A 25,428-nucleotide genomic window follows, 5' to 3' on the forward strand; every position below is an offset into this window, starting at 1 on the left:
TACCATCTCACACCAGTTAGAATGGCAATCATTAAAAAGCCAGGAAACAACAGGTGCTAGAGAGGATGTGGAGAAATAGGAACACTTTTACACTGTTGGTGGGACTGTAAACTAGTTCAACCATTGTGGAAGACAGTGTGGCGATTCCTTAGGGATCTAGAACTAGAAATACCATTTGACCCAGCCATCCCATTACTGGGTATATACCCAAAGGACTATAAATCATGCTGCTATAAAGACACATGCACACGTATGTTTATTGCGGTACTATTCACAATAGCAAAGACTTGGAACCAACCCAAATGTCCATCAATGATGGAGTGGATTAAGAAAATGTGGCAGATATACACCATGGAATGCTATACAGCCATGTAAAATGATGAGTTCATGTCCTTTGTAGGGACATGGATGAAATTGGAAATCATCATTCTCAGTAAACTATCGCAAGAACAAAAAACCAAACACCGCATACTCTCACTCATAGGTGGGAATTGAACAATGAGAACACATGGACACAGGAAGAGGAACATCACACTCTGGGGACTGTTGTGGGGTGGAGGGAGGGTAGAGGGATAGCTTTAGGAGATATACCTAATGCTAAATGACGACTTAATGGGTGCAGCACACCAGCATGGTACATGTATACATAAGTAACTAACCTGCACGTTGTGCACATGTACTCTAAAACTTAAAGTATAATAATAAAATAAAAAATAAAAATAAAAATAAACAAATAAAAAAATCAAAAAAACGTTCTATCATGAGCAATGACTGGACACATACGAGGGCAATTGAGTATCACTGGATTTTACTATTAAATTTCATTAGAAAATATAATCTATTCTTTGAAAATTGGAATATTTAATCTGATTACGGAAGAGTGATCTATCTTCTAGTCAATCCTGTATTATTTTTATTTTTAAGAGTAAGCAGAAGTTCTAAAATTTTAAGAGGAAAGCCCATCCTTCTTTGGCAGCTCCTTTAAGGATCAACAGATAGTCCTCTTGGAACTGATAATGAAATATAATCCAATCTTAACATACCTGGAAAAGGGCTAAAGGGAATGCATACCTACATTTCAATAGGGGAGGAACTGGTACAAAGCAATAGTTACTAAGAGGCAACAAAGAATTTATGGAAGAGTGGGTTTTGCTATCTAAAACCTGCTTTTTGTAATAGAGACAGCCTCTCATCTCCAGATACTCCGTGACTTTCAGGAAGAAAGGCACATAACTTAAATTGAAGTGATAGATAAAATAAACCCATGGCCTTTTTGGTTTTTGGGTCAGGCCCCTGTGAAGTTAGCAAAGGCAGCAGAAGCAGCTATGCTTGCATCAGAATGCAGAATGATGCCCATCCTCAGGAAGCATTTCACACCACTTCCTTTCCATCCATGGAGTAAGGGGACAGGGAAGTTAATTATGAGAAGGGGGATGAACTAATCCTATACTCATTCTCTGGCCTTCTGTAAAAACACTGGTTGGCTTTTAGCGGGAAAGTTATGCCAATTATATTAGGATTCTCCAGAAAAACAGAACCAGTAGGATGTGTGTGTGTGCATGTGTCAAGTGTATGTCACATACACACACACGTGTATGTGTGTAAGTGTATGTCACACACATGTACTTATATACATATGCATGTATATATCTATATCTATATATTTGTAGGGGCTAAGTCTGAAATTTGTGGGGCAGATTGACAGTCTGGAGATTCCGGGAAGAGTTGATGCTGCAGTCTTGAGTCTGAAGACGGTCTGGTGGCAGAATTCCTGCTTTCTTAGGAGACCTCAGTCTTTTTTCTTAAGCGTTCATTTGATTGGATGAGGCCCACTTATGTAATAGATGGTAATCTGCTTTATTCAATCTACTGATGTAAATGTTAATCACATCTAAAAAGAACCTTTGCAACAACGTCTAGACTGGTGTTTGACCAGAGTACTGGGTGCCATAGCCTAGCCAAGATGACACATAAAATTAATGACCACGTTGGGGCCCAGACTGGTCTGCATGATATAGGCTGGAGAGGAGAGGAAGACCGTGCTACTGAGCTATGCCCATCTCTGAGAAACCAAATTTTATCTTGCAAGTTATATCTGACATTCATCGAACAAATGTGGAACACCTGCTATGTGCAAAGTTCTTTGCCAATTATTCTCTGCTTTTCGTGGGTCTTTTGCTGTTGTAAATTGAAGGAAGAGTACAGATGCAGACAGACACCCTGGGAAGCAACTTAGTATGGTGGAAAGGCCCTGAGTTGTAGAGACAAGAGTACCGGTTTTGGCTGTGTGACTTTGTGCAAGTTTTCACCCTTCAAAACTCATTGGTGATTCCATTTTATCAAGGTCTGCAAACTGTCTAAGCCTTATATTTATCTATAAAACCATCATCATCATCAGCAGCAGCAGCAGCATCATTGCCCCAGGATTTAACAGAATAAAACATGTAACAATTTCTGATATATTACAAGTCACCAACAATTGTTCTTTGTCTTCCTTCTCTATCACATCGCTAAATAAAAAGGGGTGTGAGAAACTATGATATGAGAGGCAGAGTGAGGGAAATGACACCAGGCATGATGTTGCAGTCTTAAGTCTGAAGGTAGACTGGAGGCAGAAAATTGGAACCTTTAATCAGGTGTACCCCATAGTCAACTGGCCAGCTGACTATATGGGGCAGGTCTGTGGTGCAGGTGAGGCTTCATATTTATCTATTATTTGGTAAAAATGAGGTGCTGTTCCTGAAATCTAGAATCATGATGGTATGACTATAAACATTTCAGAATGATTCTCACCCTTTTTAATCCCTTATGTCACAATCTCCATTTATAGTTTTGAGTTTTGAATTTTGAGCCATGTTCTAAAAATTCCGAAGTTCAACTCTTAGAAAATCCCAAGTAGTCTAAGAGTGTTTTACACCAAAATAGTCACAAGATTATGTTAGACAAGTTAAAATACATGCATTTTAGTATATACTTTGCACAACCTCTCTGAAATGTCTTGTTCAAAAACAGAAAACTCAAAGCTGCTCAGATGTTTGTTATGGTCTCTTAGTTCGATAACTGAAAGTGACAGGCTATACTTTTTCCAAAGGCTCCCACACCAATTTGTGGGTTGGGCTAACATCATATTGCTTTTCTCTCACTGCATTCTCTGGCATGTGTGTGTTCTACAGAATACCTATATTAGGTCCACAGATGTCCAGTGAAAAGGAAAAGAAAAGTTTATGGTTTTTGATGCCTTATTAAAAACAAGCACAACAGGTTTTCTAGTCTGTGTAAGATGGGAAAAGGGATGGTAAGGGGATCACATACATTATCTTAGTCCTTCAAAGGTGAATTCATTGCTTCAGCCGATGATTTGATTGAAGTGGACATTATTATTTTAACTTGACCATCAGTTGCTAGTTAATAGTACCTGCACATACTATCACTAGTGGTAGATAACAATGGGAAAGCTGATACTGGTATCTCTGTAACTTTGTTAGAGTTTTGGGCAAGTGAGCCAAACCAAGTTCTAACCCCAAGTAGATCTTCACTTATCCTCAGACACACCAAGGTGATAAGACTGGAGAGGACCAGGTCATGATTAGAGAATAATTATGAAGGGATGACATTATATACATTTGGTTGGCTCAGCTGTTCATGACTGTGGGTGCAGATCACACAGATAAATGCATAGCTGATTAAGCTGGCATCCCACTCTTACTGGTGCTGTGCCAATCTGGGGGCCATTTCCAAACAAGAACATAAGAATTCAACTCAAGGGAGTCAGAGTTGTATAAATTCCAGGCTATCATACATGGGAAATACAGACTTCAAAACAAGATACTTAGAGAAGGAATTGGAAAAATTAGAGATTTGTAAAGATGGAGGTACAGTAAGAAATAAAGTAAAAAAAAAAAAAAAGGCTTTTTGGCACATTTCCATTACCACCTTGAGCATACAAGAAGTCCTCTACAGATGCTCATTGAATGAATGAATTGAAAGATATCCCTCTCCTCCTGCCAAAAGAAAAGAAAAAAAAGAAAACAGAAAGACAAAACTCACAAGGCCCTAAGAGCAATTCCAGAGAAAAACAGAAAGAAAAAGAAGTTACCTGAAGCTCGGATAAGAGGGGAAATAAGAGTTGAAAGAAAAGCTTAAAAATTGGAAGAAAAGCAAGAGGTTTGATTCAACTGAAGGATTCAACAAGCTTTTCCTCCCCAAATTCTTGCTACATATAATGGCATGATACAGAGCTAAGTATATTTTATGAATTATTTTATTTATTTCTCAAAGTAATATGAGATGTCTGCTCATATTATGCCCATTGTAGAGATGAGATCAGAATCAAGTCTGGACCAAGTCTGTGTGAGACCAGAGGTACACTTGTAGCTGTTGTCCAAGATTGGACAGTAAACTATACGACACCCTAGCTGTAGGGTCCACTTGAATGAATAAGACACAGATTTTGGCCGCTAAGGAGCTTATACTCTACTGGAGGAAATCAACCTGAAAACAAATAATTTTAATTCAAAGCAGAGTGACATGAGAGTGTATTTAAGGAGCAAAGTGGTAGGTTTATGGCCCAGAGAAGAAGCACTTAATTCTGATTTGTGGGTGGGTTTAAACAACCAGTGTTAGGGAAGAAATAAATGAGAATGTAGTTTTCCCCACCTATTTTTTGTGTGTGTGTCCTAGAAACAATTCCTGAAAAGGGATCTTACAGCCAGACAGACCGATTAGAGGTGAATATATTCTAACCTCTGCCTTACATAGAAATTAAATCCTAGCAAACCCTCTATAGGTTTAAGGAAGTAAATTTATATTCCTACGCAAGGCAGCAGGTACTTCCTAGTCATTTCAAATCATGATCACTTTAAGGAAAACCAAAAACGCTGACTGGAAATTAAAAAAAAGAACTTTCAGCTGGAGGCCTGTGAAATCTTTCCTAAATTTTTGTTTAAATTGTTATAAATCTGATGCTGAATCATACTTTATTTACAAAAACAGCCTGTGTCCCAATGAAATCTTTCTTTATGCCATTTCCATGTAGACCCACTTTCTTAAAAATAAATTTGTAACACTGTTTTTTTAAAAGAGAAATCTCAACTAGCAGATGTATATTATATATATTATCAAATAAAATATGTCACATATAAAATACATAAATTTTCTCCTTCAACATAGAAATGCCTCTTAATATATTAAAATTATTCCTTTATTAAATTATATCTGCATAATTTGTCTCAGCATAGCATTAAAGATGGTCAATGTAATCTAGTGTTTTGCACTTTGTAGAAAAAAAAATCCCATTAGGAGAAATTCAAAATGTTTTACAAATATGCCATGGAGTAGGTTTTAATCATTGCCCTTCTCTTCACCTGGACAGTAAGTGAAAGCAAGACTGTTGGGTGAAATGACTTATGCAAAGGTGAGAAGCACTAACAAAGTTTAGCCCTGACTCTGACTGCTAACACCGTCGTTCTGTCCCAGAAGACATGTCATCTAACTGCTGGTCAGTCATGAAGAAAGCATTTCTGAAGCCTCACCCCTAAGTGAATTTGCTTGGCAGTAGGTAGAGGGGATAAATTAGTGACTTCCTTCTGCCTACTGAACAACTTGCTGAATATCTTGTACACAACCCAGGTCACTGAGATACAATCTAGGAAAAAAAAAATCAGCACATTCCAAAGAGAGTGAAAGCAGTTTCTATTCGAAAGATAAATCAATGGAGTTGTCATAGGTGGAAATTATTTTTTGTGTATTTGTTGTTTTCTTCTGTCTCAGGTCTCTTTCATTATTGCTGAAGACTTATAGGAAAAGCCCCTAAAATATTTAAATATTTATATATTGGAAAATTTTTTTAAAGAATATTGATTCTTAGGAACGAGCTAGATAAGAGGACTAGTTTGGAGAGATTAATCAGTATTTGGGGTTTACTGAAAATGTCACCACAATCCAGTGGCCCCAAGCTATGCAAGACAAACCAGTATATTATTTCTCTAAAAGGAATCTAAACTGAGTGTGTATACACACGATGACACTCAGATTTACCTTTGTTCTTGAGTGAAAGCAAAAGAGATTGGTATGTCATCTGTTAACAATGTTTAACTTAGAGAATTCCCTGCAGGATTTTATTTGTGAAAAGGTAAAAAAAAAAAAAGGTTGTTACACATTTTTTTCTAACCTATGCCTCTGCAATTAAGAAAAGTATGATTTTCTATAATTTGATTGTAGTTGTTTCTTTAGTGTAGGAGTGTTCACCTACAGTAGAGTACTGTGTGTTCACCAGGTAAGTGAGAACATATGATAATAATCTTTGTTCCAACAGGCACGGTAGAGCTGATAGTTCCTGGAAGCTGGTGGCATTAACTCTCTTTAATCAAGTTATAGCTGAAACTGGTTTATTAGGAATGATACTAGGATGTGGAGTGCTGATTCTTGTTTTCCCAGGTTCTTTTTAAACTAAGTAATCCTCAAAGAGTTAAAGAAATCACCACAGAATTTGGTAAAGCACTACAGAGATATGTTTTCTACACATTTAGCTTTCTTGGAGTGGAAAACATTACAGAAAATTCCTTCTTTTAAAAATAATTTGAGCAATATTTCAATCATAATATAGGACAGCATGAAAAAGAAAAATAATCTGTAGTTCTATTTTCATGAGGTCACATCGCATAGGTTTGAATTCCACCTATTCCCTTTTGTAGCTGAGTGAACTTGAAAAAACTTAAGCTTCTTTGCACTTCAGTTTCCTCACCTATAAAATAGAGATATTAATAGTAGCTAACGAATGAGGTTGTTTCAGGATTATATTAGATTAAATATACAAAGTACTTAGAACAGTGCTTGACACATGGTAAGTGCTTAGTAAATATTAGCTACTACTATTATCAATTTTGAAATGAATATAGTTCTAGGGTACATGTGCACAACGTGCAGGTTTGTTACATATGTATACATGTGTCATGTTGGTGTGCTGCACCCATTAACTCGTCATTTGGATTAGGTATATGTCCTAATGCTATCCCTCCCCTCTCCCCCTACCCCATGACAGGCCCCGGTGTGTGATGTTCCCCTTCCTGTGTCCAAGTGTTCTCATTGTTCAGTTCCCACCTATGAGTGAGAACATGCGGTGTTTGGTTTTTTCTCCTTGTGATGGTTTGCTGAGAATGATGGTTTCCAGCTTCATCCATGTCCCAACAAAGGACATGAACTCATCCTTTTTTTATGGCTGCATAGTATTCCATGGTGTATATGTGCCATATTTTCTTAATCCAGTCTGTCATTGATGGACATTTGGGTTGGTTCCAAGTCTTTGCTATTGTGAATAGTGCCACAGTAAACATAAGTGTGCATGTGTCTTTATAGCAGCATGATTTATAATCCTTTAGGTATTTACCCAGTAATGGGATGACTGGGTCAAATAATATTTCTAGTTCTAGATCCTTGAGGAATCGCCACACTGACTTCCACAATGGTTGAACTAGTTTACAGTCCCACCAACAGTGTAAAAGTGTTCCTATTTCTCCACATCCTCTCCAGCACCTGTTGTTTCCTGACTTTTTGATGATCGCCAAGGAAAGTAGCTCCTTTTAATCTTAATCCAAATTCTATATGTGTTTATGGGGGTAATCTCAGTATGCATACAATTTTAAACTTATTTTTTCTTTTTTCTGCATAAATATCTTTTTGATGTGGCTATATAGACTTTATGTGTTACTTTTAATAGCTCCATGAAGTTGTTGCATCATTTCCTGCAATAGTGCAAGAATGCCACATACCTTTTATAGTATTATAATGATACTTTTGTTGTAATATGTACAGGTTGTTCCTATTTTTATTTTATTATATATGCAAGATAGCACTCAGATTTACCCTTGTTTTTAAGTGAGGCAAAATATAACTATATTTCATAACTGTAAAGTAATGTCACAATGAACACGTTGGAAAATTTATATTAATTCTATTGTTTTTTGCTTAAGGAATATAATTGCCAAAGATAAAATGTGAACTTTTAGAAGAATGACATTTCAATAAAACTTTCTAAAATGGTTGCCCTAAGTTACAATATCATAAGTATTATGTGAATATTTTACAGCATGTCCTCACTAGAATTTGTATTATTATTTGATAGATATAAACAAATGTTTATATCTCTTCTTGTGTGAAGTCTTGTTCATATCATTTGACCACTAAACTCTTGAAATTCTTTTCTTTTCTTTTTTATTGAGACAGAGTCTCACCCTGTCATCCGGGCTGAAATGCAGTGGTGCAATCATGAATCACTGCAGCCTTGATCTCCTGGGTTCAGGCGATCCACCCACCTCAGCCTCCAAGAAGCTGAGATTGCAGGCATGTGCACCCACACCTAGCTAATTTTTTTATTTTCTGTAGAGATGGGGTCTCCCTACATTGCCAAGGCTGGTCTTGAACTCCTGGGACCAAGCAATCCTCCCAGGTTGGCTTCCCAAAGTGTGGAGATTAAGGTGTGAGCCACCTTGCTTGGGCAGAATTATTTTCTTATACACTTAAATTTAGATATGAACCATTTTTTTTACATCTGATGAAAATGATTTTCCCTTCCATTGTAGTTTTTTGATTTACATAATTGTGATTTTTCAAATTTTTACATATTTGAAAATTTTTCTTTGAATCTTTTTTATTATATCTGGTTTCATCCAGATAAAAGTATCTTGTTCTTCTATTTTTTCTTATAAATAAATTCTTAACTTTGCGGTTTATTGTGATATGCCACATGAGAATGATTGAAAAAAAAGCATTGTTGCAAACCATCACATTGAACATCTGGTATTTGGTTTTATGAGATAATAATTATAAGAAATACAACAGGATTTACTCACTATAGAAGCTGAGAGCAGAAGGCAGATTTTTTGAAGAGAGGGTCTCTTTACTTTCCACATTGCATTAGATCTCCCTGATCCAAACAACAAGCTCTGAGAAAGGGAAAAAAAATCTATGCCCCAAATAGAGCAGAGTTTAGAACTAAAGACAATGCTGGCATCTCATTGTCTCCTTAGGTTAGCTGATCTAATTTATCTTTTCTTTTCACGAAATTAACCTCAAGCAAACACACTGTTCATACTTTTAAGTTAAGGGATGCTTAATGTGCTTAGTGCAAGCTAGAAATATTGATTTCTTAATGTAACACTTAAACACATATATTATTGCATCAATTCCTGGCAGAAACTATTTTAATCCTTTGAACTAGTAAAAAAGGAAAGTCTTGTTTGTGGTTAAAAATATGAGTGCATTTAGTAACACTTCCGGCCTGGTAAAATTACAATCCAGAAATGCTAACAAAAAATGTTGCCTTATTTGGTTACTTCACTTTAGCACAACAAAACCTTGTCTTTGGTTCTTTAAGCAGTTAACTTCAGTACCTCAAATGTTTCTTTATCTAGACGCTGAAAATGAAAAGACAAATAAGAAAAGATTTCTGCTGGGGCAATTTAAAGCCTAGTGCAGACAGATACAGAAAATTGATTGCAACATAGTTTAGTAAATCTTAAGAACCAGACCATTTCACTGCTTGTGTCAAAGATTTTAAAGGAGACTCACAGTTCACAGTTAACAGTAGAGGGGCTATTATCCTATCTCCCTTTTGACACTGCCCCCAGCTTGACTTAAAAGTGCTTCAGAACCTACCAGGCTCCTTGCCCACCACCTCAAGCACCTAGCTCCTCAACCTGCTTCATCATCACATACCCCCCAAGGATACTATCCCAAGAAGGAAGATATACTTAGAATTAATTTTCCACCTTTCCTTCAGAGGCTATGGAACTAATCATTATGTTTCATACTCCCTTTGGCCTCAGCCACCATAGAAGTCCAAGCATTCCAGGTCATCACAGGAACTCTCCTCCATATGTTTCTGTATATCCCTTGATCCGACTCAATCTCCCATTCCTTCCAAAACTGCAATCCCTTCCAATGCAGCTGCTAGAATTCAGGGCTTGGAAAGCACAGTCTCTTTTATTTTCCAACTCTTCTTCAAACAACACCTTCACCTTCTTGCTCTAAGCCCTGGCTCACCACCCAACCCAACCCATATCCTGTTTAACTTCAGCCTTTGCAGGGGGTGGTGGTTTTTGCTCCCACACCCTATGCTTCCAGGTCCTGGAGGTGGGGATAGGAATGCTCCTTATTTCTCATTGTTTTTCGTCTTTCAAAAACCCTTCATCTCCTATTTTCCAAGCCATTCCACTTCACGATGGAAGATTTCAGCTGCTGGCTCATTGCATTTGCTTCTACCATGACTCCTGTCATCATATTTAATGACTTCAACATTTACGTATGTCATTATTTTTCAAATTTGGCTGCACATTTTTATTACCTCATGATGTTTTAAAAATCCTACCTGTGTTCAGTTCCTCCCCCAAGCCAAAGAGGTACTGATTTAACTTAGTCAAGGTAGGATTTAGACACTAGATTTTGTTTTGCTTTAAAAACAAAACAAACAAACAAAAAACCCCCACGACTCCTATGATCTGAATATGCAGCAGGGTTCAGCACTACTTACTTAGATCAGTTTCTCAGTAAGCCTTTTCAATTATTTGACCTTCTGACTCCAACATCTCTTTCTTTCCCCAACCCCATCATGTTCACCCTAGTCATACCCTAGAGTTTGTCATTATAAGTAGCCTCCAATATCTAGTTTTTCATCATTCCACTTTCTGATATTCACAGCATCTCTTTCTGACTCCTCACTTAAGTACAACATCATTCCAGTAATCCATGGACCCACTCCCAGTCTTTGTCCTAATCATCTCCCTCGCTTGTCTTTACTTTTCCCTACTCATCTTAGATTCCATGGTTTGTCACTACAACTCTTCTGCATGTACCCTCAACTCTTTTGTCCTTCTCTCTGCCCATTATATTTGCCTAGCAAAACCCAAACCCTGGTTATATTTAACTCTGCTTAATCTATATCTGCATTCAGGCAGCTAAATGGGATGAGAGAACAACACACACATTTACTTTACATTTTGGCTACAAATCTCTGGTGGGTCCTCAGCACTTCAGGAAATTTTTTATAGTAGAATTCTCTGGTCAGTTCTTTGTCCAGACATCTGTTTGATATCTTTCCCCCTTTTTAAACCTCCAACATTCCCTCCTTGTCTTCACTCTCAGCTGATAACCTAGATTTTTATTTCATAAGAAAATAGAAGTAAGCAGAAGAGAACTACTTCCTTTTCCCTTTACCAAATCTACCAACCTCCTTGCTCCACACCCAAGTGCTCCATCTTCTCTTTGATCACAGACGATAAACAGCTCCTGCAGCCTGACTCCCTAGACCATTTCATCCAGGCACATGGCCTCACATAGCATCTTCATGCTGATGATAATCCCCCTCCATCCTGTCTCCTAAGCTCTAGGTTTAAATATCCAATTGCCTAGTAGGTACATTCATTTGTGTATCTAATAAGCATAACATGTTAAAACCAAATTTTTTTTTCTTCTCACATCTGCTGTTTATATGGATTCCTCTTGGCATATCCATCCCCTAAATTGCACAATCAAATATCTAGGCACTATCCTTTTTATTTTCTCAAATTTGACTTTTTTCTTTCTTTTTTCCTTCTCTTTTCCTTCCTTCCTTCCTTCCTTGCTTCCTTCCTTCCTTCCTTCCTTCTTCCCTTCCTTCCTCTCTCTCTCTCTCTCTTTCTTTCTTTCCTTCTTCTTTCCTTCTTTTTTTTTCTTAAGGCTCTTACTCTATCACCCAGTCAGGAGTGCAGTGGCATGGTAATGGCCCACCACAGCTTAATCTTCCCGGGCTCAAGCAATCCTCCCACCTCAGACTCCCAAGTAGTTGAGACTACAGGTATGCACCACCACACCTGGTTTTTTTTTTCCTATTTTTTTTGTAGATATGGGGTGTCTTGCTATGTTGCCTGGGCTGATCTTGAACTCCTGGGCTCAAGCGATCTTCCTGCCTCAGCCTTCATTAAGTGCTGGGATCATAGGCAAGAGCCATGGTGCCTGGCTCACACTTGGCATATCTATCATCAACAAGTCTTGTCACCTCTACTTTAAAAAGTGCCTTGAATTTGAGAATTCTCACTGTCTCCACCTCTACCGTTTTGGTCCACACTATTATTGTATCTGAGTGTTGTGTTAATCTCCTAACGTGTCTTCCTATTTCTGTTCTTGCATGCTTTCAATCAATTCTTCACACAGCAGCAGATTGTTTTCAAAATATAAATTTGGTCAATTAACCTGGCTTAAACCATCCCATAGTTTGCTGTTACACTGAGAACATGGTAAGTCCTTACTAATGCTCACAAGGCTGTTTGTGATCTGGCCCCTGACCCACCTTTCTGATGTCATCTTTACCAGCCCTCCCTTACTCCAAGCTGGCTGAATTTGCTTCCTGGAGTGCACCAAGCTTGCTCTATCTTTTGGGTCTTTGTACTTGATCCTTATACAGCTTATTCCCTTATTTCATAGACGAGATACCTTCCAATTCTGAGATCTCCCTTATCTAAAGTGAAGCTAAGGCTGCACATTTTATATTCTGTTACTTTCTGATATTTCCTCCATATTATTCATGGGTACTTGAACTTAAATATTTATTTGTTTACTTCATTATTTGTTTCTCTTGCTAGAATATAAGCCTCCTGAGGTTAGAAATTTTATGTCTTGCTTATAGTAGCATCCCCAATGCTTACCTGAGAGATCCTCAGTAAGCATTTGTTCAATGAATTAATAAAATGTTGTCACTAAAACTGATGTTAATATTCATGAAAAGAGATTACCTTACTGATGTTACCTCATTATTCATTGAAAACAAACATGAAACTATTCATGTGTTCATGTGCCACCTAAAACCATCTTGCCTAATTTTGAATGCCACTCCAGGTACAACACTTTGATTAACACTATTTTCTATCCTGTGAACATTCTACCCAGGGTTTGTTGGCCCTGATTGGTTCAATCAGGCATGGGTACCTGGCCAAAGAACAACCAATTTATTATGGTTTGATTATCCACCGGATTTGAAACTGGCCAAAACATGCATTATTACCTAGTTAGGCTGAAGCTTGCTTTTGGATATGATGGAATACCTAGCAAATGACTATCATTACTGTCTTATTTATAATATTAGAAAACTTAAATTATCTTGAATGTCCAATATAAGAGGACTGGGTAAATACATAGAATGAGATGCTATATAGCCAGTAAAATGATGAATTAAAGACTTTTGAAAGATATGCTTACTATATAGTGTGTATTTTGAGTGAAAAAATCAGAGAGCACAATTGTTTATGCAGTATGACTTTAGTTTTATTAGTTTTTTCTCTTTGTATATATAGTTTCACAAAGAAAAAAAAACCTAAAAGTTAAAAGGGCTTCTTTTTTCCTGGATGCTACCAATGAGGATACCAATGTAGGAACATCCCATTGTAGGTGATTTTACTTCTTCCATATAGTTTTATAAATAATTTCAAATTAATTTAATTAGAATAAAAATTATGTTATTTAGAAACTTTCCATAAAAAGAGCATGCTAAAATTTTATGCATTGTTTAAAACTAATTTATATTCTTGCATTATATGTGCATTTTATATACAACTATATATAAAGTATTATATTATTATATATGGTTATGCATTATATATTTATATCAAGTAACAGATTAGAATGGATTGTATATATTATTTCTACACACACACATAATTTCATAGTTTAGTGAATTATTTGGCAACACTTGAGCTACTACTTCAGTTCAAATTCTGAAGAGTGTTTTATGATGATTCCTTTAAATAATTGCCAAACATTTGCTTTTGTTCTAAAGAAACTACAATGAAGATAAATAAGTCTAAGTGCAATTATATCAATTTATGAGAATTAAAAAGTTAAAGTCCTATTGTTTAAAAGTCAAACTGTGGAGTGATGAGAGCTTCATTGTAACATTATCATTCATTTTATAAATTCAAACATATTCTGATTAGATTATAATGACCTCCTCTTTAACCTCTAAATACTGCATGCATGTAAAGTAGAAAAGTCAGCTGTTACACAGTAAGTCTCTAAGAGTAGTTTATTAGAATTCAAATATTAAGGCTGAGGACTGACAATTATGTGGAAGAACAGCCTAAAGATGATGTGTAAGAGCATAATAAACATAAATTTTGAGTTGAGAAGTAAAAGTAATGGGCTCAGTTTGTATTTAATTAGGAAGGCTTTCAGTTTCTCTAAAATCCAGGCTCAGCCATAATTCTTTTGTTCATTTATTTGACAGATATTTATAGAGCATCTGCTGTGCCAACTGCTAAGATTCCAGTGGTGAAAAAGAGAAATAACTCCTACCTTTTTGAAATAGACTGTATGCTAGTCAATAATTACACAATTTATCAGAAAATTATAATTATAATCCATATGAAGACACTGAAGTGGGGTAACATCCAGTCTGAGGTGAGATGTAGAGACTCAAGGGATCTTTCCTTAGAGAGGAATATTTAAAGCTTCTCAACCCTATTGACCTAAAGCACTCTGGCAGGGGGTGAAATCTCTTTCTTTGCAGCCTAGTTGGAAACTGATTGTACAATTAGACACTGACATGCTCAAAATTTCTTACTTCAATTTCCTTTATGCTATAGCACAGAATACTGAGTTGAAGAAGAAGAATGAGGACAAAGTCAGGGACTTGCCAACCAATGAGAAAGTCCCCAATGTCATGGCCCCAAAATGCCATTGATGCCTACTGACTGTTCTAAATAGGCAAACAGAAACATTTCTAGGGTGGGATGCTGGGTGAAAGGACAGGGAGAAGGGGAAAGACTAAGGGCTTAGAAGAAAATCAGTTTCCATTGTTTTCAGACTCCTATTATGTGCCAGCAGTATTACATGTGTAATATCTAATATTTGCAAGAATTCTGCAGCACAGACATTGTCACAATTTAAAGGTGAGGAAACAGGCCACGAAACCTTGAAGGACTTGCTCAGGGTTACTTAGCAAGTACATTATAGATCTGTGATTAAAATTTAGGTCTTTCAAACTCTATACCTAGCATAATTTATATATTCTTCAGCACTAGTAGCAGAATATATACAAAGGTGGGAAATGAGGAGAATAACTATTGGAGGAGGTGCAGATGTATTATAATTATGCTAAAAATGCAAGAATTAAAAGTGCTAGCAAATAAAACCATCTAATGCGATCTAAATTTGGAACGGCCTAATCTGATTTATTGCTGGGAACTCATAGCTCTTCCAACTGTAGTTTTTTTCTTCATTCTCCTTTACCTCACTTCTTCCAGGAATTGGTTCACTAAGAAGCTTAATCTATTCTATGATAGGGGCCACTGTAGATTGACTGTTTGGTCTGAATTCTTCATTGTCCCATGACAGGTTTTTCTTATTCCCTCTCTCGCCTTGCTCTCATGTGAGTGAAGTGTATTTTTCCTACTCTTTGACTTTGGGCTTAAACATATAACTTGCTTTGACTACTAGGATGTTAGTGAAACAGAGACTAGAAATGTGCTTGAATGGTTCTGCTTGCCCTCCTGGGCTGAAGCATTCCACCATGAGAAGCACTTGCCCTGGATAGCAGGTTCCCCATCAGTCTAGCCCCAGAACAAAAAACTTGGAACAGACCTGAAGTGAACCTGCAGTCAAGAGCCAAGGCCAGTCAACCCACAGCTTGAAAGAGAGCCTCAATTAGCCAAACCATATCAGTTACAGATCCACAAGTGTAAGAATAAATGTTGTTGTAAGATGCTGAGTTTGGGGGATCATTTGTTATGCAGCAATATTGTGGTTCTAGGCAACTTATATAGCCATGATGTCCACATAAAATTACTGGAGACATATAAGAAGAAAAATACTTTTATTATTTCTGAGTCATCCAAGACAGGAATGCAATGAAGGGCTGTGACTAAGAGATTTGAATAGATGGCCTGAGCACATATGAGAGGACTGTTTCTGAATGCTTATTTGCTGGGCTGGGGCAGCTTCAGAGTAAGGAGTGGAGGGGAGCCCTGCCAGTGTGAGAGCTCTTTCCCAGCCAGACTCTTAAGCTTAGCCCTAGGAGACAACCAAAAGCTGCCTGTCAGTAGAAATAAGTTAAGGAAGAAAGGATTAAGGCAATGGTTGCCTTGGCTCTCGGCTCTGCTGCCTTACAAATAAGATTAGTAAATTGCTAAACATAGTTTTTGTGTAAGTAGTTGACTTCATTTCATTTCCCTATAGAATAGTGTATTCAGCCAAATAGGGCTTAGGCTTCATTGGATTTATCAGTATATACTTTGCTTATGAAGTAAGCTAGAGATTAAAGTCACTGGAACAAAGCACTAAAAATGAAAGTGCTTGAGGCAATTTTAGTCTCAGTCTAGATCATTGCCTGGTGAAGGATTTATCACAGAAATAACTTATTTAAAAATATGCAGGTGAGGTTTTACTGTAATATTTAATAAAAACACACATGGGGCTTATCATGAAATATGCTAGTGTGATGTGTCTGTCACCCCTAAGGAATCTGGCATCAGCACTAAAGCTCTGCTATATGATGCCAAAGACACTAATACGAAGTAGTTTACTTGAAGAGATATAAGTACCTAATTTATACAGTACACATCAGAAAACAGCACTTTAGCTCAAAAACATCCATATTTTATTTCCGGTTTCAAGTTATTTTCTGATAGACATAAACCATTTTCTGATGGACTTCGTCACTTGGCTAACTCTCTTTTGTGGACTCCTTTAGTTTTTGGACTTCTTACATGGAAAATTGTACTAGAATTTTGGGGATTTTTTTTTTGGCCACTTGAGCTACATGGTATTAATCCATTCTTGCACTGCTATAAAGAAATACCTGAGACTGGGCAACTTATAAAGAAAAGCAGTTTAATTAGCTCATGGTTCTGCAGGTTGCACAGGAAACACAGTGGCTTCTGCTTGGCTTCTGGGGAGGTCTCTGGAAATAATCATGATATAAGGTGAAGGGGAAGCAGGCATGTCTTACATGGCCGGAGCAGGAGGAAGAGAGAGAGGGGGTAAGTACTACACACTTTTTTGGGGGTGGGAGGATGGAGTCTCACTCTGTTGCCCAGGCTGGAGTGCAGTGGTGCAATCTCGGCTCACTGCAGCCTCCACCTCCTGGGTTCAAGCGATTCTCCTGTCTCAGCCTCCTGAGTAGCTGGAATTACAGGTGAGCACCACCGTGCCTGGCTAATTTTTGTATTTTTAGTAGAGACGGGGTTTCACCATGTTGGCTGGGATAATCTCGAACTCCTACTCTCAATTGATCCCCCAACCATGGCCTCCCAAAGTGCTGGGATTTCAGGCGTGAGTCACCTTGCCCAGCCAACACACTTTTATTTTTTTTAATTTTTAAAATTTTTCTTTTTTGAAATGGAATCTTGCTCTGTTGCCTAGGCTGGAGTGCAGTGGCACAATCTTGGCACACGGCAACCTCTGCCTCCTGGGTTCAAGCGTGTGCCACTGTGCCTGGCTAATTTTTGTGTTTGTAGTAGAGATGGAGTTTCAACATTCTTGAACTCCTGACCTCGAGTGACCCACCTGCCTCAGCCTCCCAAAGTGCTGGGATTACAGGCCTGAGCCACCACGCTCGGCCTGCCAACACACTTTTAAACAACCAGATCTCACAAGTACTCACTCACAAGAACAGCACCCAAGGTGTTAAACTATTCATGAAGGATCAACCCCACGATCAAATCACCTCTCACCAGGCCTCTCCTCCAACATTGGGGATTACAATTCGACATGAGATATGGGTAAGGACACAGATCCAAACCACATCATATGTGATATTTATCCCATGGTTGTGAAATAAGGAATATTTTGCAGAAAAATTCCTTTATTATAAGCAGGTCAAGTTTTTAGATTTTAAGGTCATATGCTATATGGCAATATATGCAGTCAACCAGTGCTATACATCCATTTGGAAAGATGGGGGTAGAAGAAATAATAATTTCATCTTAAAAAGAAAAACAGGAACTTTGTCAGATTGCCTTCTTCCTAGTCCAAACTATGAGACTGCCTTAAAACAAAGTATTTGTTTATTGAGGTAATTAACTCCATCTAGGGCTCAAAATTTTATATCTAATATTCAGGACTATCATAGTACTTGCTTGTATTAGTTACCTACTACTGCCGTAACAGAGGATCATAAACTGAGTGGCTTGAAACAACACACATTTATCTTTCAATTTTGCATGTCAGAAACCTGATGTGGGTCTAAGTGGACTAAAATCAAGGTATTGGCTGGACTCTCTTCCTTCTGGAGAGTCCAGAGGAAAATCTGTTTCCTTGCCTTTTCCAGCTTCTGGAGGCTGCCTAATTCTTCAGCTTGTGGCTTCCTTCTATCTTCAAAGTTAGCAATAGCCAGCCGAGTCCTTCTCACATTGTATTACTATGACACTGACTATTCTGCCTCTCTCTTCCACATTTAAGAACTCTTGTGATTATATTGGGTCCATCCACATAATCCAGGATAATCTCGCCATTTTAAGATCAACTGATTAGCATTCTTACCTCCATCTGTTACCCTGTTACCCTGATCCCTAATTCTCCTTTGCCATGTAACGTAACATATTCACAGGTTTGGGGTTTAGGATTTGGGCATCTTTTGGCGGCCATTATTCTGACTACTACACTCTCCTTGTGTGGTTGTTATAAAAATTAAAAATGAGATAATGCATATATAAAACTGGCTACAGCAAGTGTTCAGTAAGTGTTAGTTAATATTATTGTTGCTTTGTAAAGCCAGAGTTTCAGATGTGTTACAGCAGATTGAATGCTCACCAATCACAAATACTACCACCCTTCACACTTAGATAAATATTCAAGGATATTGGATTTTGAAAACTCCAAAATCTTACTAAGACTCTGCTGCTAGGCATTTGCAAATCTCAATATATGCCTAGTGCATAAAGGATGGGATCAGGTAATTGGGAAATGCTATGATTTGCAAAATGTGGCCTTCATTGATAGGACAGTCATCTAGAAACAAATAGTTGTACATTTTTCAGTGCCCAAAAGGATCAAGAAATAAAATGGTACTCAATCTAAGTTGGTGTTTGATAGCCACAGGAGACAGAGAAATTTCCCAAGTGATTAATGTACTTCCAAGTGGCCTGCTTGCTTTACGTCAGGGCCTCTCCCAGTAGATAAAGAAGGTAGACTCCACTCACAGTAAAACGTATCTTGATGGCTGGGATCCAGCCAAAGGCAACCCCAGACCCAACTGGGTAAACAGAATACACAATAGGAAACTAAAGTACAGGTTCAATACTGAACCATAGAGCAAATAAGCCAGATGCTGGGCTAAGAAAGCATCCTGGTGGGATCACCCTGTATCTTGACCAAGGCTTCCAGAGAGAGTTGCCTGCAGGAACTCAGCATCTGCTGCCCTGTGCCACTTCAAATTTCCGCTCTCCCCATTCTGGTGCAGCATTCCTTGACCACCCCAGCTATAATTCAAGCCAGCCTCAATCCAGCTTGGGTCACTACTCTGGAAGGGGTAAGTCATAAACTTTGACAGCATCTAGATGGGGCTAATTGTGAAGGCTCATGAAATACAAGAGCTGCGGAGTCATGGCTTCTTTCACCTAGATTTAAAAAGATTTCTCAGACAGCCTTGGTGTTCAGACAGAGACTTGTCATGAGGCAGAGCCACTACAGAAAGTTCCACTAGGACAATACCTCTTGGAGCCACAGAAGTCAGGTTGCTGTTGAGACTCCACAACTGTAGAGCCACCATCATGGAACACCAGCCTGGGAGGGCTGCAGACAGGAGAATCCAACATGCAAAAGCTGCTGTGTGGGCTGTCCCCAGCATAGTCATAGGGGTGGGACTTCCCAAGGCCTTGGAAGCCCAACTCCTATCCCAGTGTGCACAAAGAAAGGACATTGAGTCAAAAAAGATGATTCTACTGCTTTAAGATTCAACATTGCTTACCCTGTTGGATTTTTTTACTTACCTGGGATCAGTTTCTCATTTCTTCTTGCCTACTTCTTCCTTTTGTAATGAAATGGCTATCCTATGCCTATCTCACCATTATGTTTTGCAATTATATAGTTTATTTTTATTTCACAGGCTCCCAGCAGTAGAGGAATTTGCCTCAGGATGAATTGTGCCTTGAGTCTCACCTATACCTGATTTAGGCTCTGGACTTTTTCTGAGTTGATGCTAGAGCGCATTAAGACTTTGAGGTTATTGGGATGGAATAAACATATTTTGCATGTGAGAAGAACATGAATTTTAAGGACCAGGGGCTAAATGCTGTGGTTTGAATGTATCCCCCAAAAAGCATGTGCTGTAAAGTTAATTTCCAATGCAACAGTGTTGGGAAGTGGGTCCTAATGACAAGTGATTAGGCCATGAGGGCTCTGCCCTCATGAACAGATTTATGCTGTTATTTTGGGAGAGGGTTCATTATAAAAGGGGGAGTTTAGTCCCCTTCCCTTGCTCTGTCTCTCATCCTCTCTTGTCCTCTCACCTTCTGCCATGGGGTGACACAGCAAGAAGGCCCTTTCAAGATGCCAACCCCTTGCCAATAGACTTCCCAGCCTTCAGAACTGTGAGAAATGTTTCTTTTTATTTAATATATTACCCAGTCTCTGGTCTGCTGTTATGGTAGCACAAAACAAAGACAGTTATTAGTTTAGCAAATAGTTATAACCATTGTGCATATATTTGTATATGCTGTGGGGTCTAAGGGAAAAGTGGTGGAAAGAGTACAGGTTTCATTTATAGATTAATTGTATTTAAATTTCTTCTAAAAATTATGACTTGTGACCTGGCACAAGTTGCATACCTCTGTGAGCCTTAGGTTCTTTATCTATAAAATTATACACAAGATTGTAAGGATTAAATGACATAACATGCTAAAGCACCCAGAACGGCCTAGCACATAGTGGAAACTCAATAAATGATAAATGTATACCAATTTAGCATCTGAGGGTAAAGTTTCTTTTTTACTTTCCAACTACTTAACCAGGAATGAAGACCTTTGTCCTCGTGGAAAAGAAAGTGCTCTTTGTAGAGCTATAGCAGGCTCTGTGAAGTAAGCCTCCAACTCCAAAGGTTTCCTGAACCTCCCTAAAGCCAACTCACAATATCACATTAGTATTCATCCTGTTTGAAATGCACTGAGCTTCCTGAGCCTTTGGATCAAATTAAAAAATTTGATCCATAGTTTTTAGTCAAATTTGAACATTTTTCAGCTAATATGTGTGTACAGATACAGATATACACATATTGAAACGCATTGTCTTTCTTCTTTGCTGAAACATTAATTATACACATTAGACTGGTACTGTCCCACAGATCCTTGAAGCTTTGTTAGATTTTTTCAAACTTTTTTCTCTCTCTTTGTTTAAGTTTGGATGTTTTTTATTAAGTAGTCTTCACACTCATTAATCCATTATTTCTATTGTATCAAATCCACTGATAATCTTATTAAATGATTTTTAAATTTCAGATGTTAAATTGTTTTAGTTCTAGAATTTTCATTTGTTTTTGTTGTTCTTTTCAGTTTACAAATCTCTCCCAGAATTTCTCCCCTTTTCATCAGCTGAAACCATATTTGAAATAATTGTCGTGATTATTTTAAGGTTCTTTTATGGACCAGCATTGTAGACCTATTTCTGTTAACCAATTTTATCATTTTTTGGACACATTTACTTGTTTCTTTACATTACCAATAGTTTTTAATGGCATTTGGGATGTCACAGATAATACATTGTAGAGATTCTGGATTATACTATATTTCTTTAAAGGGTGTATTGGAAAACTTTTTCTATAAAGGGATATATGGTAAATATTTTAGGCCTTGTAGGCAACCTTTGGTTATTGGTATTTCTTCCCTTTCCCTTCCTCTTCCTTTTCTTCTTCCCCAGCCCTTCCTCTTTCTTTTCTTCTTCCTCTTCTCTTTCCTCCTCTCCTTACTTCCTCCTCCTCCACCCTTTCAGAATGTAAAAATCTTCCTTATCTTGAGGGTCATACAGAAATAGGACATAGGTTTTAGTTTGCTAACTCTCACACTAAATAGAGGTAGTTTTATTCTAGCAGATAGCTAAATTATAGGCAGATAATTTTGAACTCGTGGGGTTTGGTTTTATAATTTGCTAAGTTAAGCCTGTTTTAGTTTTGTCTCAAGTTGAAGAGCAAATAATCCCTTAGTCCTGGAATGTGGTCTTTACTTTATATGTGTAACCTTTTTGGAATTTCAGTGGAAAACTCACAGTGTTTTCTAAGCCCCTCTAATTTGGTTGAACTTGAACTCTAAACTGTTTCTCTGCAGTAGGTAGCAGCTGAAATATATGATCGATTTTTCATCCTTTCAATGTTTTAGCTGTGGTTTTCCTCCCGGCTTCCTTGGAGTTGCCCCCATGCACAAGCAGTCAGCCAAGGATTTTAGGAGATATTATTATGCAACTTTTGAGGCTTCCCCTTCTGTGACTCCATCTTCCCCTTCTGTGATTCCATTTCCTGAAAAGGAAATTTCTAATTTGACTTCAATAAGAAGGCAAGTTTTATTTTGTTTTAGTTCTATATGCTAAATATTGCGGGGATCAGAGAGGGCCTCTGGGGAAAAACTATAAAACTCATGTGACTCTCTAATTTCAAGGATTAATTCACCACTAGTTTCTGTCTGCTTTTGATCACTCTTTAGTGCCTTTAAATTTTTGTTTTTAAAATACTTTGTACACAATTTATAATTGTTTTCTGAGGATGGGTTTGTTGGATACAAGATATTCAGTTATTGTCATACTGGAAGTCTCCGCAATCATAACATTTGAAATTCCGTTATAATTTTACAAAGAAAGAATAAAAACTATATACTGAAAGAAGCAGGAATGATGATCAAGGGGTTTAGACAGAGTGTGACCTGGTCTGAACTGTGTTTTAGATTGATCTGTCTGGTGGAAGGGTGAATGATAATTTAAAGGAAAAGTGAGGATTCAATGCAGAGAGTCCAGTTAGGGGAATATTGCAATAATTCAGCTAAGTGATATCAGGGGCTAGGAGGTAGATCTATATGACAAAATTTGGACTTGAGCAATATTTAGGAATTACAATTGGCTGAATCCAGAGATTGCCTAGATGACAGGGGTGAGGTCTAGCATGCTTCCCAGATTTTGTTTTGGTGCCTAGTAGCTAGGGCGAACCATCAAGGACACAGGGAACATAGGAGGATAAACAAGTTTAGGGGCAGAAAAGGTGAGAAATTTGTATTGTGTCACACATACACATCCAGGGTAGATCTATAAATAAGACAGATGCCAAACTCTTTACTCAGCGTAGATTTGATTTGAATATTTTTAGAAAAAATGAAACAAAACTGTAAATAGTATTTCATCATAATATATTGATTATCAGGGCTTCACATTCATTATCATTTCCCCTAGTACTGTTGGCTTTCTAAAATATATTCCTGGCATATTAATACTGATCAGGACAGAATTCAAACATTCATTTTTAATATTTTTGTTTCCTTGCATCCCCTGTAACATTCACTATATGATGAAGTAAGATTGGTCTGATAGGAATTGTTGGTATGGGACCATTTTTCAGTATCTTTCTCTTATCAATAATTTATATAGATACAGAACATATATTACATATTTTTTAAAGCACCACATATAAACATTGACTACTCTCCTATGTCATGAACAGATTAATATTCTATGTTCTTTTGGTAATTCTTAAGATAGAATCTAGCTATGTAAATCCATTAGGTTTTTTGTTTGTTTCAATTATTATTACATAAAATATATAAATTGTTCATACCTCTTAGAAAATATATGTCACATAGAGTATATTCTTTTTGCTGTATAATTCAAACTACTTTGCATTCAAATTTTCTCAATCTGAACTTTTTCAAATTATGCTAAGGAATTTAATATTTATACATAGATCTTTTATAGAATGTCAAATATATAAACCTTGGATTTCTTCCTACATGTGGGGGTGGCTAACTAAACTCTGAATGAAGATGGTTATTTCACAAAAAATACTGTGAATTGAGCTTACAGCTAGAGGTGACTTAAAAAATTAAATGGCTTCTCAGCACTGAATGACTAGTTAATACTTATAAAATAATTGAACAAGAAAGACTCTGAATCATTTATTTTTTAGTCTTTGATAAAAACAAAGCTCTATGCTGAAATTCCTGGAATCATATTTGTTTTGTTTTGTTTTGAGACAGCATCTTGCTCTGTTCCCCAGGCTGGAGTGCAGTTGCACCATCATGGCTCACTGCAGTCTCAATCTCCCCAGCTTACGTGATCCTCCCACCTCAGCTTCCCAAGTAGCTGGGACTACAGGTGCATGCTACTATGCCTGGCTAGCTTTATATTTTTTGTAGATACAGGGTTGCCCAGGCTGGTCTCAGACTCCTGGGCTCAAGTGGTCTATCCACTTCGGCCTCCGAAAATGCTGGGATTACAGGTGTGAGCCACCAGGCCCAGCCTGGATTATATTTTTGGTTTTCAGTAAATACCCTTACTTTCAGGCTATCATCTTACTTCCCCTGTATCCATTGTCCGGCTTCCCTTTTTCTCCTTCCCCTTTGCATTCAATCAATCTATAGTAATTGACCCTTTAGAAATGTCCTGACTCCATCCAGTCCTCCCTGTGTCCTCAGCTACTATCCTAGTCCAAATCGCAACTACTTTTCATAGCCTCTTAACTGGTCTCCTTACATCCTAACTTGCCCCTAATTCGTTGGTCACATTGTTGCCAGTGATGTCCTTTCTAAACTTAAAGTATAATAATAATAAAATTTAAAAAAAGACCTCCAATGGCAATTTTCCTTAGGGAAAAAAAATTACAAATTCCTTAATATGGCTTGCAATTTTCACCCCAATATGACCTTGTGTTTCATACTCATCTCATATCCCCTTCACCCTCTCCATTTTAATTCCAACCATTCTAAGTTTCTGTCAGTTCCATGTTGTTCCACCATGCTCTCATTTGCACTAGTGAATGAATGCTTTCGTGAGTGCTTCAAACCTCCTTCTACCTCTATTCCTTCTTTTCATGACTAATTCCAACTCACTCACCCTTCGGGCACTTTTGAGGTAGCACTTCTTCCAGGAGTCCTTTTCTTTACTTTTGCTTAATACTAGAATATCCCGAATTTCCTCTGTCATAATATACCCCAAACTTTGTCATAACTTCTTCTCTAATTAGCTGACTGATTCCATACTGCAAGCTCCATAGGAGCAGAAACAGCATCTTACCATCTCTAGTTATCTAGCATTTAGTAGATTCTCAATAAATATTGTATGCAAATTGTCCCCTCTTTTTTAAAATCTCTTGAAGACAAACCGTTTACTATTCTACCAGATTTAAAGACTTAGATTCAGAAATTAGATTCTTAGACTTAACTTGAATCCCATTTGTACTGATCTGAGCCTCATCTGAATCCGCCTGGTTTCAGTGGGAAAAGG

The sequence above is a fragment of the Pongo pygmaeus genome, chromosome 13 (assembly GCF_028885625.2).
Source record: "Pongo pygmaeus isolate AG05252 chromosome 13, NHGRI_mPonPyg2-v2.0_pri, whole genome shotgun sequence".
NCBI lineage: Eukaryota > Metazoa > Chordata > Mammalia > Primates > Hominidae > Pongo > Pongo pygmaeus.